At 34.1% G+C, this 16,001-nt stretch overlaps 1 long non-coding RNA gene across 3 annotated transcripts in view; it reads right to left on the bottom strand.

Moving 5' to 3' along the window:
* Positions 1-2,185, bottom strand: part of LOC129464100 (uncharacterized) — a 49,162-nt gene extending 46,977 nt beyond the window's left edge. For all 3 annotated transcript variants that reach the window (XR_010115861.1, XR_008651431.2, XR_010115860.1), the window contains exons 1-2: positions 2,093-2,185; positions 1,565-1,633 (exon numbers count right to left, since the gene is read on the bottom strand). This is a non-coding gene — a long non-coding RNA (uncharacterized lncRNA). The remainder of the gene's footprint in view (positions 1-1,564; positions 1,634-2,092) is intronic.
* Between the last annotated feature and the right edge of the window lie 13,816 nt (positions 2,186-16,001).

The raw sequence follows: 16,001 nt of genomic DNA, 5'->3' as shown, positions 1-16,001 counted from the left end.
GAGCAATAAAAACAAAGCCTTTGGCATGCCATGGTAAGATTGGCTCCATAGTACTTTGCTGTTACCCATTAGACACTGTGTGCCTAGTTGAGTTTTGGTGACAGATGTCTTGCAATGCAAATCTAAAGTATTATGTTTCTGAATTTTGCCAATGGGAACTCTGTTTTTGTAGTCAATCAAGTGTGACTATACTTGTGTCACACTGGAATTCATTCCTGTTTGTATCTCATATCGAATCAGAGAATTCTGTTGCATTTAATTTCATGATATACCCACAATTCAACCACTGCTCTTCCTTTGCAAGGCTATCTCTATTGTCCAAGCCACTGTCATATCTTGCCGGGATTATTGCAATAGTCTTTTAATTGGTCTCCCTGCTTCTGCCTCTGCACATTTCCATCTACTCCCAACACAGCTGTTGCAGACCTCCTGTCAAACTAAAGTCAAATTATGTATTTCCTGTGTTCAATACTTTCTAATGCCTTCCAGTTTTATTCAGAATAAAAGCCCAGGTATGTTCTCGACTTATAAGGCCCTACATGATGTGGCTAACCTGTCATCCATCTGAACTCATCTTCTGCTATTCTCTCACTTAACTTGTTTCCAGCCTCATTTGTTTCCCTATTGTCCCATAAATGTATCAAGCTGGCTCCTGTTTCAGAGAGCTTGCTTTGGTCTTCCCTCTTCCTGGAATGCATTTCAACCAGCTCTCCTCACAATTTGCTCTCTCACTTTAGGTTTTTATTTAAAAGTGCCCTTTACTGGCCTGGCTACCCTAGTGAAAATCTCAGTCTCACCTGCCTTAGCGACTTCACTTTTCTCATCTGAAGCATAACACATATATTTACTTTATTTATTGTCTTCCCCACTAGAATTTAAGTTACACGAAGGCCAGGATTTTTGTTGGTTGTATGCACTGCTATATCCCCCATGCGTCAGACAGCACCTGATACAGTGTAGGCAAGAAACACTTGCAGAACGTGTGGGAACTGCATAGCTGGGTACCCTATATGTCACCCAGCTCTCAAATGCTGTGCCTCAAAAGAATGAGGGGCATCCCATCCTCATTAGTTCTAGATTTTTTTTTTTTTTGAGATGGAGTCTCGCTCTGTCCCTCAGGCTGGAGTGCAGTGGCGCCATCTCGGCCCACTGCAAGCTCCACCTCCCGGGTTCATGCCGTTCTCCTGCCTCAGCCTCCCAAGTAGCTGGGATTACAGGGGCCCGCCACCATGCCAGGCTAATTTTTTGTATTTTTTTTTTTTTTTAGTAGAGATGGGGTTTCACCATGTTAGCCAGGATGGTCTCCATCTCCTGACCTTGTGTTGCACCCACCTCAGCCTCCCAAAGTGCTAGGATTACAGGCCTGAGCCACTGCCCCCAGCCTAGTTCTAGATCTTGATCTCAAAATGTTTATGCTCCATTTGACATAAAATATTTGCATTTTAATTGAGAGACAGCAGTAAGTAATTAAATATATATATATAGTTTTGGCATCAGATGGATCTACACTCAACCCCTGGCTTGGCTATTTATACATTTGTAAAATATTGATGATAATACATACCTTGCATGATTCTTGTGAGGATGCAAACACTTGGCATATATCAAGTTTAATAAATGGTGTGACTTCTCACTGCAGTGATAAAAGATAAGATGTAAGGAGAAGATTGACAGTTGGGACACCACCATTTTCTTATGACTAGCTAAAAGGGTCTACATCATAAAGTCAACCATAAGGTAATACTTCATTTTTTTTTGCCCCAGGTAGTAACACTCTGCTATTGTTTAGTGATTTTAGTGATTTTATACTAATTTAGATGCTTTTTGTCTTGTCACACATTCATTTTTCAAAGTGATTTAGAGCTGATTTCTATAGCAGGCTTTAATTGTCATTTTATAATTCAGGAAGCATGACCTTTGACTCTGGCAATTTTGTTTATGATGTCAAATAATGAACTACAGTAATAAGATTCTATTGTGGTCAAATTATTCCATTCTCATTAATTATATAAATATATATTTTCTGAAGAGCTATAATCAGGTGTACTATTCTTACTTGCATTGATTTGATCAGCATATTGACATCTTTTACCTGAAAAGTCTCCTTTGGGAATATTTGATGAGTATTTATTGGAATTTTCTTCAATAGATGGTGAAAGTACAAGATTCAGCAAATTTCATTCCCCTATTTTAGGTTAACAAAGGGGATGTCATTATTTGGGGCTTTAATTTCTTTAATTAAAGTATGATTGTTGTTTGTATTGTTTAAGTAACTTTGTTAGGTAAGTAAATTAATAATAGTCATCAAGCATATATTAATCTTATTTGCATTTGCAACAAATCTTTAATGGTCCAGGGCAGGATATTCCAACTCTGGGAAAACTATGAACTAGATGGAGAGTGCTTTGTGCTCCTAATGATGAGATTATCCTTTTCTACTATTACCTAGGGATAAACATCTGGAAATTAGGTAAGCTACTCCTCTCAAACCCTCATCCCCTCTATTAAATTTATTTTTTCTCTTGTTAGTGTAGGTTTTTCTCCTTGTGTCCCAAGTCCCAAAGCCTCCTTGCTGGAGAATATGGTTCTAATGAAAGAAAGGCACCCAATATTGGAAAGACTGAAAATTTGGTGTGTCACTTCTTGTCAGGGTATTTTTATTTAAAAGTAGGTCTCAGAACAGATTGATGGTCAAATAAGGTAATAAATCAGGAACAGTGTAAATTTAGCAGGTACCAGGCCAGGTTTGTATCTCAACTCACCCAAGGATTTCAAGCACCTATCTGAAAAACTAGTTACACATATTTTCTCATCCTCTTCACTTTGTAGAACATCTGGTGGCTTAATTAGGCATGTCTGTTTAATATAGTCTCAAGCATGTTTTTGTTATTCATTGGTCTCTTTATTATACATAAATTCCTCGTATCTATGTACCTTCCCAAAGGATCAGCCATAGAATTTTGTAGAGAGCGAACACATGCTCAATACCTGCTCAATAAATGTTTGGAGAATTAAATTGAATAGGCATTGATTGCCCTCAACTGCCCTTACTCCCTAGGCTGCAGATTCAGACCAATTAGCTACAGTTCTTCAATGCAATTTTGTAATGAATATAACTAATATTGGAGGTACTCCGTTGATCACACAATTATTTACTCATTTACACATCCATTCATTTAACTAAATATTTGTTACATTCCTACCACATGCAACTAAGGTGATGGAAATATATAGACACATTAGATTGATTATCTGGTCACAAAGCACATATGGTAGTAATGACTCCACATAAAGTAGTGATGATAAGTTTGGCCAAATATTAACTTACAAGTCATTAGAAAATAGTCTATTGTCTAAATATGTGGAAACTTAGTATGTTATATCATTTGTCCTAAGGAAATAATGTCATTATTAGTGTGAAATGGGAACTATAAAATTCCCCATAAAACAGCTTCCTTTCCTTAAATTCATCTATGTTAAAGTACTTGATTTTGTTTGTTCATTCATTCAGCAGGAAAGCAATTATCAAGCAACTTACTATGTTCTGGGTATTATTTTAAGTATTGAGTGTACAAAGATAGAAAAGAAAAAAGAAAAAATGGAAAAAAGATATTTAAAATGATTAAGTGTTTGGGAAGTACAGCATACTCACATGCATGCAAATAACTATAAAATCCATAAAAATGAGAGTACTTTGCCTTCTTTTGATAGATATTTTGCTTTATTTCTCTTTCTTTAAGATAAATAGAAAAATAAAATATTAGCTAGGATTAAACTTTAGAGGTTTTCCTTCCTCCTACACATATGAAGGAGATCGTATGCTATTTATGAACAAATTGTGGGATAATGATTTGAGAGTACATCTATGATAGCATCAAGGGTAGAAGATAATTTTATTCAACTTCCATTGTCTGTGTCCATTCAAACAGGAATCTCAACTATTTTGACTGAATAGGAAAAAAATTTAGTGAATTGAATATAATTATCACATAAATAGTTTGGCTGGACTTAGTTCATTTGAATGGTCAATGCAGCGTAAATATTTCCACTATATATATTTACAGGTTTGGAAACTGCTCACGTTCCTATGTTTCATTTGTTGACAGAAGTATATTAAACATGTCATTAGGTTAAAGGGGTATAACATGCAAAGTAATATTTCTTTAGACCTTATTTTTATTTTTCATGTTTTTTTTTTTTTCCATGCAAAAAGACAGAAATTGTCATTTCACGATATTTAACTTTTGACTCTTTGGAGTCCTAATGATTTCAGCTCTGTTAAACCAACATATTATTTATATCGCAATTTCTTTTTCATGGCATTTACCAAATAAAGGAAATTACTCCTCTTATTAGTATATCTAATCATTTGTTTGCAATGACCTGATTTTTATCTCATCTATGTTGTTGCAACATAGCATATAATAACCACCAAGACTGAATTTTTTTCACTGTAGGGTTGAACCCTCCTAATTTGTCAAATCTGTTATTTGAACCAGTTGAATTGCTAGCTTTTATCTCAATTTTTTGACTGCTGCTTAAGAGGATTAGAGGCCTTGGTCAGCTACACCAGGGTGGCTCACAGTAACAGGCGCCATTGCAGCTCAGATCCAAAAATCAATGAAGTGCGGCTCATTGAGTCTGATTGACTAAGCCTCAATTGCCCTGTGGAGAAAACCTAGTGTCGGTCTTCTCTAGTTATGCAAACCAAGTCAGACAGAAACCAGCAGCTCTGTTCTTCCTTTTAAATCCAAATATTAGGAAGGTAATAGAAAGGGTGAAAGGTAGCAACAACAACAAAACTATGAAGAAAAGACAATGTGAAGAACTGGCCTTTGTGCCCAAAAATATACTGTGATTTATCACTTTATTAAGTCTCCAAGTTCTCTGATGAAATAGTTTTTTACTTTTAAAAATCATCCAAAATTGCTAATTATCATCATCTCATTTTTTCTTCTAGATTTAGTAAGTAAATTTACAATGCAAATTATCAAATGTAAGTTTTCTGTTTGAAATGTATACATATTTTTCTTTCCAGTGAAGTCATAAAAGAAGAATAAGTATATGACTTCTCTCATTTTTCATTCTATAGAAAATCCTATGAAATAGATGCATTTATTCTGATAGGACATGTTTTTCCCTCTGCTTTATGTGACAACATGTTCTTCCCTTAGCTTTATACAACAACATATTAACAAGGTCTTTCCTCTGCTTACATTGTAACTGAGTGAAGCAATCAAGGATCCTCACTCTCATATATTTTAGAGGGGGAAAGAATTATCTTGTTCCAACTGGAAGGTGTTAATACAAGGAAAAAGTCGCCAATTCCATTTAAAACTGAAGGCTTTCCCCCCACCGTGGAAGCTTATTATTTAAAAAAAAAAAAAAAATGGGTCTCAGTAACTGGATCTCGTATTTAAATAGTTCTATCAGAACTTTTGCAACCCTGGGTTACCATAATCACTCAACAAGCTGATGAGCCCTTTACCAAAAGTTGATTCCTTTAATTGTGAACAATTAGACAACATTTTCTGGGAATAAAAGAGTCTCCGGAGAGCAACAGAATTTTATATCATAGAATCACAGTGTTCTAGAGCTTTTCAAACTATATTTTGCAATTGTCTAATTACAAAGATCAGAACACAAAAACCCCAAAAGTTAAGGGATTTGACTCAGGTCATAAACAATTGAAATTTTTAAAATAAAGGGTGAGAGACTTGATATGAAGGATTTAAACAGGCTTTAAAGGGGTAGGAAATTTAAATCACAACCCATTTTCATGTGATTTGAAAGTTTATTAGGATCATCTTGTCAACAATTCTAATTTAGAGGCTGTAATTCATTTTAAACAACTTAAAATTCAATTTAAAACAATTCAATTTAAAATCCAAGCATATTTTTGGGGAGGAATGAAACACCCCAGATAAGGTTGAAAGCAAATGGCAACCAAGGCGGAAAAATGGATTTAATAAATAGTACATTATTTCTAGCGATGGTAGTTTGTTTTATCTATCTGTCTAGAACCTACCATTTAATGTATGGGACCTTGTCATGTGGTGTGTAAATAGAAACCCTCAACATGTTCTATTACCAAAAAAGCAAGGCTAAAACTGAAGCTGTTTTGAAAGAGATGGTCATTATGTTAAAACAGGAGAAAACATTATCCTGAATAAGTTTTTATAGTAATGAAATTTTCTGAAACTTCAATTATTTGCTTTTTGTCACTATGAAATTATTTTGCAGTATAATAACTTAGTAATGAGTGAAATTTGGAATAAGTCAACATTCTCATTAAAACAAAGTCATCTGATATTACTGAGAACCATAAAACAGCTATTGAAACCTGAAGCTTCAGAGAAGGAAATCTTTATTGCAATAAAGAAATCAGCAACATTGTTTATAAGCATCATTTCCATGGCAAAAGATTAGTTCATTCAATAAGAATCTTGTAACATGGTGCCAGCACGGGTGCAATAAACTTTATGGAATGGCTCATAAAATTAGACTAATTAAAGATAATCTAATTTGGACAATTTTATCTTCTGGAAAAGAAATGTGATGTCATCCTCCGGGAAGAAACAATGTTTAGTCTCTGGGGATGTGAAAAAAAAAAAAAAAAGCCCTCATAAGATATTTGCAATAATAAGAATTAGGGTTGATCCAAAGACAGTCTTAGATCTACCCATTGCCTCTCAAAAGATCCACCACATAGACTGTTAAGCCCCATAATTATCTCCCCTATTTGTGACAAGCGTGAGCTAATCAGTCTCTGAGGGAGTTTTCCAGCAGATACTGAGGAGAGTGTGTGAGCTTCACAGTGCTCATCAAGCTATTTTGTACTCGGAATCGCAAAGAGCTGACCAAAGTTCATTATCCTCATCTAAACCAGAATTAATTCAAATTAAGAAAAATAGACTTTTTAAAACGCCAAGTGCTTATGATTTAGAACAAAGAGTTTTCACTATTTTTATAACAGCAACATAGGTTCTAGCTGCCTATAATCCCATATTAAAAGATTAGAAAAAACATCTGAAGAAATCAGAGAGTGTCTAATTGAGGTTCTTGCCTTTAATCCTGCAAGCGGACTCCCTCTTGGATATCAAGATCTGTCAGGGCCGAGTCAGGGGAATTCTGTAAGGAAAAAGCAACCACGAGGAATATAACATATTCTTTCCTACTTAAGAAATAAAAAGAGAAAAACACAGTTGGTGATATCAAAACATAAGCCAACACAAAATTAAGGGAAACCCCAAAATGGATTTGTAAATATAAGCTAGCAAAAGTGGAGAAATAAGCCAAACCTTGCTTGTTTATAATGTTTAAACCATTGTGCAATACAGGGTACACAAATAAAAAAAATGAAAGAGTAAGTAATAAGGAGTAACAATAAAGATAGAATCCAGACTAGCAAGGAATTAGTAAACTATTTAATAAATGTATTTTACCTGTGTATTGATTCCTAAAATATTAATTATGTGGTTGTCTTTTTAATTCCATACACTCATCTTGCCAGAGAATTATGTTAGTGAGTACTTTCATATCAACCATGGAACATACTATGAAACAAAGATTTTCTGTATTGCTATTTTATAATTGTGAATAATACAGTTTAGAAGCTTCACTGGTAAGAAATTAGTATTTCATGCTTATTTACTAAAGAACTGAAATATTAGGCTATAGTTCATAAACAGTAAGTTAATTAGTGTGATAAAGAATGAAAGAGTTTAATAAACACAAAATCTTTTATACCATAATTAAAAAAAAAGTAATCAAGAAAAAAAGAGGAAAAAGTGGCATACTAAAATCAAGATATACTTTACAATATCATGTTTTAATCACAAAGCAGGATATTTGCTGCCCTCATTGCTTAGAAATTGATACAAAATGTAAATTATGCAGATATCTAATAAAAATTATAGAGACGCACATGTGCATAGTAAACATATTTTTCTTCAGCTTATTATGCATTAATACTTTAAAAGGGTTAATTTGGTGCATAATAGGAAAGTTTTCTTATTTTCATCATAAACTCACATATAGAATAATTATTCAAAATATTTTAATAGGAAATTTAATATTTTATTAACAATCTTTTAGTAAAAGATGCCTCTTTTGCAGTAAACTGGATTTTGAGGGACTGCCAAAGTCATCAAGAATCATTCCATAATACAGAAACACTTGGAACTGAGCATAGATATGGAAAAAAATAAATCAACCTAACAAATTTTTCTTTTTAATTGCAAATGAAAATTTATGGAACAATATCTTTTGATCTGTACATGCTATCTCACAAAAGTTTCCACACCTCTTCAGAAAACACCACACCATGATGTACATGCATTTAAGCAGCATTTGCTCAGATTTGTGTGAATGTTCAAATAATAACCTTCAAAACATAAAATTTTTGGAAAAAAAGTAATTTTGATAAGTATTTTAATGAACCAATTAACTAATTAAATGAACCACTCTTATAAAGAGTTATAAAATAACTATCGATTATTTAAATCCCAATTTTGTTCTAATTTTTTAAAATGTGATCATTATATTAAGTACTGAAGATTATAAAATTAGTACTAATGACAGTATATGTACTATATGACTAATATATAGTCATGTGAATGGAGGAATTAAGAAACTCACAGATAGTGACAAAATTCAATATGAGCAGTTTATATTAAAAAGGGCAGAGAGCAAAATAAGTGGAGGTTATAGAGCCCAAACCTAAATTCCCTAGTTTCCCCATGAAATCCTAAGTTGTCATCCTATGACTTTATGGAACTGGTCATGAGCGAGCCAGTATATCTGAACCTTTTAATAACCAAATAGCAGATGAGAGGTGAAACTCACCCGTTATTTGATTTATAGTTAAAATAACATGCTCTTTCAGGAATGTAATTTTAGCCCGACTTCTTAGATTTGATCTAACAAAGGAAAATTTATGAGTCATTTACGTTTTTACAAGATACCAAATTATTTCCTATGCTATTGCATTGAAAGATGGGCGCTTAATATTTAACTTTAGTATTGTAATTTAATCATTAAACCATTATGATGATTACTATAAGTTAAGTTCTGTACTGTGAATCATGAAGAAAAATATGGACAATCAGAAATTACTTAAAATTCGTAAGCAATGTTAAAAATACAGAGGCATATATTATCTTAGGACAACCTAGGCATTGCTCTGGTGATGACAGCATAGGAAATATCTGAGACTTGCTTGAGGTCTGTCTCATTTGGAGTGGAATTGCCATAGTGTGTTCTAGAAGTCCAAACCACCACCTGACGAGCATAGAGGAAGGAAGGTCTACTCATGCATACCTAACCTTGTCTGCAAAATACAGTTACACAAGAAAGTTTTAAAAATCCTGATGCCTAAGCAGAACCCCAAATGATAAATAAATTAATAAATAATAAATTAATTAATTTTTTTAAAAATCCAGGCATTAATGATCATTTAAAAGTTCTCCAGGTGATTCCAATGTGCACCCAAGTTTGCAAGCTATTGATCTATACCAATCCGCCCCTCTTCCTGGCTACCTAGAAAAGTCCTAAGAGGTTTCTTGGAATTGAGCTTTCTAATGAACTAGAAGCAGTTAGGGTAATTCAGTGGTTCTCGAATTTTTTGCTTTCCAATCCTTTTTCATGCTTAAAGATTATCGAGGACCTCGAAGAACTTTTGTTATTGTGGGTTATTTCTACTTTTACTCTAGTAGAAATTAAAACTGAGAAATTTAAAAATATTAACTAATTATTTGACAATAAAAACAATGAAACCACTACATATTAATGATTTTATAAAAATAACTATTTTATAAAACAAAAGTATCAGCGAGAGAAGTGGTAAGGTTTTAAAGTTTTACAAATCTCCTTAATGTCTGGTTCAGTAGAAGGCAGCTTGGTTTTCATATCCACTTTGCACTCAATCCATTGCAATAACACATGTCTGGAAAGTTCACTATGCACTTATAAGAGAAAGAAAATGAAAATAACAACTTAGTATTATTATACAAGTAGTTTTGACTTCGCACACCCCTCTCGATGAGCTTGAGATCTTGAGAACTGCTGGTATGATCACAATAACCTTCACAGTGCAGACAAATTCACATGTAACAAATCTGTTGTCCCCAAAAGGAACCACTTAGGATATATAAAAGAGATACTGTTGTTACCATTTACTTGACAACGCATCAGGTTATGGCTGTACAGATGCTATTTCAAATACTGAGTTAATTTAGACAGAAAATTCCACATTTCAAACTTTGTTAAACCAATAAGCACTTGAAAAATATGATTCCTATATTGAATGATTTCTGCCTGGCTAAAAGATCCAATCTTTGCATCCCCAAATTATCCAATCTAGTTGATGAAACAAGGCATACATAAATAAAAATTTACAAAGGAACATTTTATGAGGTTAAAATTGACATACAAATATCCGAGTAAGTTTTAAAAAACAACGAAAATCATAGATTATTCAAATATGTTTAAATGTTCTTGTTTTACTCTTTTTCATTTAAGTTGTTATCATCATAGGTAGATAATTTTCCTTTATAAAATGATAGGACAGAAGGAAATGACACCTTTGTGCTAGGTAGCTATTTTGACTTGCCACTATGGCTACAGACAAATTCTTCTATAAATAGTTCATATTTGTTGCTGAGTACTTTCTATTGTTGTCTTTGCTATGGTTTGACTGTGTTTCCCCAAAGTTCATGTGTTGGAAACTTGATCCCTGATGCAGTGGTGTTGGAAGTTGGAGCCTGATGGAAGGTGTTTGGATCGTGGGGCACTGTCCTCATAAATGCATTAATGCTGTTATTGCTGGAGTGAGTTTCTTATAAAAACGATGAGTTCAGACCCTTCTTACTCCCTCTCACCCCCTCTGCCCTTCTGCCATATTAGGGCATAGCAAGAAGGCCCTTGCCAGGTGGTATCCCCTCAATCTTGGACTTCCCAGCCTCCAGAACTGTGAGCCAATAAATTTCTATTCATTGTAAATTATCCAGTCTGTAGCATTTTGTTATTGCAATATAAAACAGAATAAGATATTGTTATTGCTGCTGTTGTAGTTGTTATTTTTCTCACCTTTGGTTAAGGGCAGATGACCTTCAAAATAAAATAATATTCATTTGGATTTATTTCCTCTGATCTTAAAAAAGGGTGTTTTCTTGTTAGCTTATATTTTCTTTGTCCTTTGTTAGCTCATCTGTACATTGCATATGCTATATTATGTATGCAACAGGGATGCATATACATTCAATATTATTCTTTCCATTTTGGACCACCATTGACACTTATTATGGTCACTTTTAATTCTAATTCTATTCTCCAAGATATCAGCTATTTCTTCCACTTGATGTCATCAGCAGACTTAATAAGCATACTTGATATTCTATCATCCTGGTTATTGGAAAAATGTTAAATAGCACTGAACTGGGAACTGACCCCTGCAGAACACTTCTTGTTACATTTTCCCTTTAATTCATTCCCAAATTGATACTTATTATCTGCATCTTTAGATGTGTACCAGGTAAGATTGGCCAGTATTCCTTTGGTACATAACATATTTCTAATAATTAAGAAATACTCTAATTGGAAATCTATATACAACTCTTACAGAACTGAGTGTTACTCATAAAGAAAAGAGTTATGTATATGCATAAGTAGGCTAAAATTGGCCCTTAATAAGTGTAATATGAAGTCATGAAGCAAAGAAAAAGCCGTACTGTATTGAAATGTCCATTACTTGCTTCAACCTTGACTAAAATACCCATATGACCCATGGGAAATTAGAAAGAAAAATAGCATTTTATAAATCATTAAACTAAAGTTTTCGCTGTAAGTATCCTATTGGTAAATTATGTCTAAATAACTATCTTTACTTCTCTTTCTAATTGGAACATCCTATCTAGTGAAGCCTGGCATCTTTCTCTCCCTCCAACATACCTCTAACATTACCTCATCCAAATGGACATGGTAAACACACACAGACATACACACACACACACACCCACACACACGCACACAATCTTTTTATTAGAAAGTAATAATGGAGTATTGCTGATTGTGTTAATTTTTGTGCTTATATTCCCTAATATATATATGTACACATATATATTTAAAATATTTCCTTGATTAATCAAACATTACTAGGATTCCATAATATGAACATATTAATCCTACTTCACACATAGAACAAGGTAAGAGGATAATAAAGCAAAACAGAAGTTTTTCAAAACTTCACAGATTTAAGATAATTTGATAGTGTTACTGAATAAGACAAGCACCTAATAAAGATGCATTAAATGTCCAATATGTACTTAATAAAAAACTACATGATTCTAAATATTATAAAATAACTAACTTCAAATAACTCTTCAAGAGCTAATAGCTTATTTATTAAAATAATATTAAAATGGATAATACTGGCTGGGCGCAGTGGCTCAAGCCTGTAATCCCAACACTTTGGGAGGCTGAGGCAGGCAGATCACAAGGTCAGGAGATCGAGGCCATCCTGGCTAACACAGTGAAACCCCATCTCTACTAAAAATACAAAAAAGTAGACAGGTGTAGTGGCAGGCGCCTGTAGTCCCAGCTACTTGGGAGGCTGAGGGAGGAGAATGGCTTGAACCCGGGAGGAGGAACTTGCAGTGAGCTGAGATCGCGCCACTGCACTCCAGCCTGGGTGACAGAGTGAGACTCAGTCTCAAAAAAAAAAAAAAAAAAGGATAATACTGACAAAACAACACAAGGCCACAAGGCATTGTTACTGCTGAAATGTACCGTGCGGAATAGATCTCATAGGATTTTAGAGATGATTAGGTGATATTAGCTTGATGGTAAAAAGTCTTTGTGAAAGAAACAGCTTCTGAATGAGAACAGTCTAGGTGGTAGAAAAGAATGTCTAAAAGCAAGGAGACAGTAATGTGAGTGACATACACATATATAAACCATGAATACATAAAATAACATATCCTAACACATATGCTACAGGTACATGCCTTTTCCAAATATTGGTGAACCTGTGTTATATTCCAGAATTCTGAAAGTGGTAGCTTTTAGAGATGAGTTCTGGGAACATAAACCAGAACTAAGAAAGTATATCAATTTTTATTCTAGGTAACAAACTACTCCCCAAATTTAGCAGATTAAAATGACAGTTATTATCTCAAAGTTTTAGCGTTATCCAAAGAGGCTTAGCTGTGTGATTTTGACTCCAGGTTCTCAGAAGGCTGCAGTCCAGTTATTGGCTGGGGCTGTAGTCGTTCACGACTCAACTGAACCAGGATCTGCTCTTGGCAGGCCTTAAAAGATTCTCTTTCAAGTTCATTCAAATGGGTCTTTACACAAGACTGCTTAGGGGAAAGCAGCTGGATTCTAGAGCAAGCGAATCAAGACAGAGTGAGGGCAATCAAGACGGTGAGAGCACTCAGGACAGAGCCAGGTCTTTTTACAACTTGATCTAAGAAGTAACATCACATAGCTTCTTCCACATCTGATCTTGGAACTGAGTCATTAAGTCCATACCACACCCAAGGAAAAGGGATTATACAAAATGCAGAAGGCAGGGACCAGTGAAGGCCATCTCAGAGGCTGCCCAACTCAGAAGACAAGACGGATATTGGGTGGAGGAAAGAAAAATAAATCTCTCTCTCTGGGCCTCATGCCACTGGGGCTAAAAGTCAGACCATCTCGAGGTCATTGAGAATTCTTCCTTATGTTCATATATGAACTACAGAGCAGTCAGGAAGTTGGGAATTAGAAAATAATAAAATTTAGGATATGATGGCTTCCAAAATGTAATTTATCTCTCTTTCTTCATGCTATTTTATTTCTTCTTCTGTTATTGTTTAGTCCAAAGATATAAAATAGTTGCTGCTTCCTTCATCATTTTCTAATGAGACAGTGGAAGATACTGCTTATCAATCATGGTACTCTTGCATGGAGCCCACATGTGACCTCAAAATCTTCTCTAATATAGCGTCCCAGATGTTTAGAACAGACTGACCAAGGATGAGAGGTAACTTTCCCTCCCAGTTACAGTCTTTAGAAGAAAACTGCTTCAGCTTTCATACGTATGAAAAGTGTTCTCTGTAGAGAGTGGAGAAACGGTGGCCTTTTTAATAAATGATGTTGGGTCAACTGGATATTTATATAGAAGAAAATACAACTGGGCTTCTATCTCACACCATATATAAAAGTGAATTCTAGGCAAATAAAAGATCTAGATATAAAAGGGATACCTATAAAGGAAAATATTTATAAATTTTTACTTACTATGAAAAGTCAAGCTACATGGGTAAATTTATAAATTTAAATTTAAAAATTATTAAATTTATAAACTTTCACATCATGAAAAGGCAAGCTGCATGGGTAAAAATATGTGCAACACATATAACTGATGAAGAGTTTATATCCGCAATATATAAAAGACACCTACAAATCAATAAGAAAAAGAGAGACCCCACCGCCCAGTGAAAATAAGGGCAAGAAGTCTGAACAGGAACCTCACAAAAGAAGATATCTCCGTGGACAGTAAACCTACTAAAAATGTTTCTATAGCTATACATCCACTGGAATAGCTAAGATGACTGACAATTTCTAGTGTTAGTAAAGATGTGGATAATGTCAATTTTCCATATAATATGAATGTTGGTACAACCATTTTAGAAAAATTATATATATATATATATATATATATATATATATATATATATATATATATAATTAAGTAGCCACATATCCTCTTACCCAGGAATTTCATTCCAAAACATGTAACTATAGATGAGATGAATAATGTATTTATAAAATACTATTCAACAATAAAAGTGGAAGGGAAAAATCTGAGGGTACATGCAATAATTTGGCTTAATTTCACAATCATAAAGCTAAAGCAAAGAAGCCAAATACAAATGAATGTACTATTATATCTATCTATCTATCTATCTATCTATCTATCTATCTATCTACCTACCTACCTACCTACCTACCTGCTGCATGATTCTATTTATATAAAGTAACATATGCAAAAGTAATCTATGGTGTTAGAGGTCAGTATTATAATTAATTTTGAAGAAGGACAAAATAGATGTTGTTACAAGGAGTGTGAGCCCCCCACAAATTTTAGCGTGCTGGTAATCTGTTTCTTGACCTGGATGGTAGGCACCTTGATGTTTTCATTTTGTGATAATTTATTGGCTGATTTGTAGCTTTCTTTGTTTATAAGTTACACTCCACTAAAATGGGTTTTTAAAGACTCAGCTTTATTTTAGTTGAATCAGAGCATAATAAGGAAATGATTCTCTAGTTTTTTCTACAAAAAAGACATATGCACAGTTAGTTTGGAAACTAACTCTACACTTCATCAATCATGAAGTCAGTGTAACCATGGGGTGCAGAGTTATAAGGAAGCTAAGAGAGTAAAGTGTAGAGGTTTAGTGAATACAAATTCCTTGAAACAAATACATAGCATGTGTTCAGAGGCACAACCATCTTCTGGCAGCTTATTTGAATTAGGGGAGGAATATTCTTGTAACGTTTCCTGATTGGAATTTTGACAAAACTTTCAAGTTGGTTAGATTCAAGTTGTATTTTACATACATTAAACTTTGTTCTGCCCGATGTCTTGATGGGCAAGTTCAGCCACCTTACAAAGTTTGAGAACAGATAAGAATAACAATTTAGATGGTGTTAAGGTAATATTTCTTATTATTTATTATCAAATCAGCAGCAAGCAGTGCCAAAGGCGTATTTGTGATCAAGAATCCATGTCGGCATGAGAGGGCTCAGCTATTCAGGGTCTCCTTTGTTCCTTGTGGATATGGTTGGAAGTTAGTAGTCACAGCAACCACACAGCAGAAATCACCAGGTCAGAGAAGCCCAGGATTAGGTATGGGTTCACTGTGTTTCTATATCATCTTAATCTGGGAAGGGAAAGGAGAAGGAAATGTTAGCACTCAGGGGTCTACTCCGTTGCCATAAACAAAATATCTTGCTAC

This window comes from Symphalangus syndactylus, chromosome 15 (genome assembly GCF_028878055.3).
Source record: "Symphalangus syndactylus isolate Jambi chromosome 15, NHGRI_mSymSyn1-v2.1_pri, whole genome shotgun sequence".
NCBI classification, from domain to species: domain Eukaryota; kingdom Metazoa; phylum Chordata; class Mammalia; order Primates; family Hylobatidae; genus Symphalangus; species Symphalangus syndactylus.
The sequence above is the reverse complement of the archived record's forward strand: the minus strand, read 5'-3'. Positions and strand labels throughout refer to the sequence as shown.